Source organism: Mandrillus leucophaeus, unplaced genomic scaffold (assembly GCF_000951045.1).
Source record: "Mandrillus leucophaeus isolate KB7577 unplaced genomic scaffold, Mleu.le_1.0 Scaffold55, whole genome shotgun sequence".
NCBI lineage: Eukaryota > Metazoa > Chordata > Mammalia > Primates > Cercopithecidae > Mandrillus > Mandrillus leucophaeus.
Genome location: NW_012105919.1, coordinates 5,186,023 through 5,191,303, shown reverse-complemented (window position 1 = coordinate 5,191,303; position 5,281 = coordinate 5,186,023).

Below are 5,281 nucleotides of genomic sequence, written 5' to 3'. Positions count from 1 at the left end.
GTGGTATCTTTTCCTCAGTCCATGCACAGACTTGCATGGCCGTTATGGAGGATCCTTTACCCCAGGTTGCTGGCCGGTTTCTTTCCGTCTTGCAGAGAGCTCGGGTTATTCTTCGCACTGGGTGGGTCCTGATTTCTCACCCCTAGGACTGCCACAAGGGGGCAGGGCAAGCCTCATGAGACAGAACCAGAGACCGCCCCCGGAGGGGAATGGAATCCCCCATATGCCCTCAAATTGTTATAAAGTTGCAGTGCTGCAAAAGAAATAGCACTGGAATATAAAAATTTCTTTTTAATCCTCAGCAAGGCAATTTACTTCTATAGAAGGGTACGATCTCACAGATGGGGCAATGGTGAGTGCACACTTGGACAAGCGAGGGAAAGGGGTTCTTATCCCTGGCACACGTGGTCCCTGCTGCTGTGTCCTTCCCCTATTGGCTAGGGTTAGACTGAATAGGCTAAACTAATTCCAATTGGCTAATTTAAAGAGTGACGGGGTGAGTGGTTTGGCGGGAAAAATGGTTATGACAGAGAAGGAAATCGGAATGAGTCAGGGTGGAGAATGAGCAGGTAACTGGAATGAGTCAGAGTTGGGGGTGGCAATAGGGGCTGGTAACCCAGAATGAGTCAGAGTTGGGGGTGGCGAAAGGGGCCAGTAACCCGGAATGACTCGGGGTAGAGAAAGAGAAAGTAATTGAAAAAGGTTGCTTTACGAGGAAGTTAAGTATAAAAGTAGAAGGCAAAGAATTGAACATACTGACATTGATTCTTTGAAGAGAAATTTACAACTCATATCTAACAACATGAGAGGCACCTGAATCACCTACTTGGGAAACTGCTGCATTCCTCTTTAGGCTTCCTCTAAAGGCCAAAATAAGTCTTCCAAATTCAGTTTTGGACCTCTTCAAGTATTTGATTTTGGTGAAGACCCAAAGATTTGGGTACAAGTGGTTTATTTGGGAGGTGATCCTAGAAAGTAAAAAGAGAAAAATCAAGGATTCCCTGATGGCCGAGATGGCCTTTGGAAGTGTCAAATCCCCAGGGCTTCCAGGCTGGTGCTGTACACTAGCTTAGCCCACATAGGCAAGGCAGCAGAGACTCATGCTTGAGCTCTGGGTAGCTGGACTCAACTCGGAAGGCATCATGAATATAAGGCCAGGATGTTGGTGGAATGGCAGGTCATATTTTCCAAAATGATCATCACATGTCCCATCTATTTTGCCAGACACCAAGAGGTAGGTTCTACATTTTTACCCCTTGAAACTGCACCAGATTTTTGACTGCCTCTGATAGTCTATCCCAGAAGTGGCATTGTCTTTCAAGGCTTATCATAAAAGGTGATACATCTTCCACCTGGCACTCATCTTTTGGGAAACCTGCTCTGAGAAAACCACTGCCATGCTGCAAGGAAGCCCAAGCTTCCCCTTGAACAGACATCTGAAAAGAAATAACCTGTATCGACTCAACAGACATGTGACCAGGGCTGAAGAATCCACTTCCAGGAATGCTTAGGTTGCCCCTGCTGACAGGTCCAGCTGTCTGTCCCATCCCCCCAACCCTGCTCATATGCAGATCCATGAGCATATGCAGATCCTTCGGGCACTGTTTAGGCAATAGATACATAATACGAAGAACATTCCAGCTCTGAAATCCCAACGATGAGATATGGGAAGAGAACTCATCTTTCATATAAAGATTAGAGAGGTAAAGTCATGTTCTCAACATCACAAAACTAGTAAGAGCTGATCTTCAAACTCAGATCTAACCCTAAACCTTTTTCCATGCTACTAACATGATTACTGACTGTCTTCGGGATGACCCTCCCAAAACACAGGTCAATTCTATGCTCAGCACAGAAAATACTTAGGCACTATGTGTCTCCAGCAAGGATTCCTATGAGAGATGAAAGATCCTCCCTACCTGCAGATCCCACCTTGCTGTAAGGGAGGCATCACCTTTCACGGTTGCTCAGCCCCAAAGAGTTACAGATGCAGGGTTGCTGAGAAAAGGATGTGAAGTTCATAAAAGCTGTAAATCAGAGGCACTTATTCCTAATGAAGGCTAGGAGATGGAAGGGGTTGCTTAGCTTCCAGGGCTTAGTTTTCCCAGCTGGAAAATGTGGATAAGCTGGTACAAGTCTCTGTACCCTGAAAGTCCTCTGGATTTGAATCCTGATCCCTAATCCATTACTCTTCCCACTACAGGGCTGTCTTCAATACCAAGTGGCAGTGGTCTGCTGATGACACAGCTTACCTCGGTCCTGGGTCCCAAACTTTCTCAGCTACAATGCTTGCAAGCAAAGCATGAGGACCCTTGTGCCGACTCAGACCCCAGAGTAGGTCCCCCTTTTCTCGTACCATGAAGTGCCTGTAAGCACACACACCTTACTATCTTAGAGATAGAAATTAGCCCATTCCAATGCTGTGTGGTTGTGAACGAGTCAGCCTGCCCTCCCCCAGCTCTAGGATCTTGTGGTCTCCTGTTTAAAGAAAAAGTGTGCGCTGGCTACCTAAGGGGCAGGCCCTTCAGTTGCAACAGTAGGTGATGGTCTGTAGTCTGCACTAGGAAGCACAGAAAGGAAGCATGCCCACAGATGGGAGAGTTTAAAAGAAATGAGATGTCATCAAGAGGGCTCAGTAATAGCTGTCAAGGGACTGAATGTCCATTCTAGGCACTCAGGTGCCTTTTGAGATGCTGATGTGATTGGGGCTGTATAAATGGGAGGCAAGATCAATGACTCAACCTGAGATTGACAGTGAAGTGGAGATAGACAAACTGGGAAGTCAGGGGCTGCCATAGACTAACGCCTAAGGGCATAGGTTGGTGTCACGTCCTAGCTGTGCCTCCTACCTGCTACAAAACCTTGGCTGAGCTATTTGGGAAAAGGGCTCTGAGATGACAATCTGTGAAACAGGAAAGTTATTCAATGGTGTGATCACGTAGGTTCTCATGAGATCCAGCAAGTCCTCAGTGCCTACCATATCGGATGCTCTGGATAGACTGTTTCAAGGAGATTGTAATTGCCCCCTCATTTGTAGCTGCTACTACTTTAATAGACTCTAAATGCCACTGGGGAAAATCATAGGTTGAGTCTTTTTGGGATACCCTGAAGGAGATGTGTTTTAGGGGTGCCCTTGGGCTCAACCCGTGGAAAGGAAAGAGGGAGGTGAGCTGCAGTGTGGGCCCAACAGTAACCTTGGCCAACCGCATAGAGATCTTGGGAGCTGGGATGGCCCTTCAGAGACATCCTGAGGTGGTCTGGCCAAACCTTCATACCTCTGTATGGGTGTTAGTGGCTGTGAGCTACGTAGATGTGCATGATCTTAGACTCAGCCATTCTCTGCAGCTCAGACAATGAGGGGCTGACAGCCTGAGCCAGCAGCTGAAGGGGGTCTGGGTATATAGCACAAGGAAACATGGTATGCAGGGATGGGGCATGGGAGGGCTTCCCGGAGGAGGTGGCATCTGAGCTGATTTCCAAAGGTCGTGTGAGTAGGACTTGGCAACCTGAAAGATAGTAGGAAGGAGGAATGTGCAGACAAAGGAAACATCACAGGTAAGGGGGGAAAGAAGAAAATAGCAGACACTGGACCCACTGCTGTCCTTTGACCTAAGCATGTTCCTGTCTTGAGCACTTGCCCTTGGAACACACTTTATGCACCGTATGACTCACTCTCTTTCATGCAGGTCTTGCGAAATTTCCTGGGAAGGTAACACTGAGCTGATGCTACTTTCTAATACAGCAGCCCCTAGACTCTCCCTTTCTCACCCTGCTTTGCCTCCCAGCTCTCCTCAGGTCATAGAAAGATGAGAAGGTAGGTAGTACTCTCCCATGAAAAAGCTTCATAAGGGCAGAGACTTGGAGCACACCTACTTTGTTATTCAACATCCCAACCCTCGCACTGCCTGCTGCCCTGCAGGACAGACCTCTGGATGCATTCAGAGACTTGGTCCTGCAAGTCAAGATTGGCAAGAAGGGCCAGGTGGTAAAAATGTAAGATGACATTGTGAGCTAGGATGGCCAAAGAGTGGTGGAATGAAGGAGCTTGTTTGGATGATGTTGGGTTCCTAGGCCCCGGGGGTGGACACTTTGACCCTGTAGGTGTGTGGTGGCAAAAGGACAGCTGAATTTCTAGGGAGTACCAGAGCCATTGACAACTGGAGTGGGTGTCTCAGGGAGGATGGTGACCTCACTCCCAATACCCTGGAGGATGGATCTGTGTTGCAGCTAACAAGGCATATCCACTTGTGTCTGGGACAGATGGCACCTTAATCTTTCCCAGGTGTGGACCCTGCCTGACTCCTCAGAGGAGGCCCCTTCCAGGTCTCATGGGGTTGCCTTGAAGTCACACCTTCCTGAGCAGGACGTCTCTTTATTGCAGGCTTCCCAATTGATTGTTCTCAGGACCAAGCCCTTTGATGGTTTTATTGTCCCTAAATTCACACCAGGCCCCAATAACTTCAGAGCAGGTAGAGAATGCAGAACAGGAGGGTCTGGGAAAGCGGATCAAGGCAGGAGATTGCAACCTCTAAATCTGTAAGTCCAGACTCTCCTCTGAAGGCTTCCACGTGTGGAACAGGTCCTGCCGTCTCCAGCCTGGAATGCCCAGGTTAAGTGGATCAAAGTAGCCCTCTACCTTTTGAGAGCCCTGAAAACACCTGCTGCTGTGCAGTAAACAGCAGGTCTGCACAGCTGATGGCTTCTGTCCAGCGACAAATTCCTGGGACTAAATAACTCTTGAGCCTGACGTCGAGGCTTTATAACGGGTTTCGCACACCCCTGCTCATCCTGGGACCAGCTCAGCTGACTTTGGCTGAGTGTCTGCTTTTGAAAGATCTCAGACTGAGATGAGAATTTAGGTACCACTTAAGCTTCCCACCTGATTTTCTTCCCTTCTCATTTTCCCACCCTATTGTGTTTTTTCCTGGGCTGATCTCCCAGTTGAAAGGGGCTGTTAATGAGGTAGCAATTGGGCTTTATCCCATCAGGGACTGCTGTGGTCTGTGCTGTGGTCTAAATACTTGGATCCCCCCACCCCAAATTTTTATGTTAAAACCTCAGCTGAATTACATGTAAAGGAGTTTAACTGAGGAAGGAATGATTTGGGATTCGGGCAGCCCCCAGAATTACAGTAGATTCAGGGAGACTCCAATGCAGCTACGTGGTAGAACTATAAATAAAAAAAGGAAATGACTTACAGAAATCAGAAGTGAGTCTCAGAAATGGCTGCATTGGTTAAAGGTTGGCGTTTGCCTTATTTGAACACAGTTCGAACAGTGGG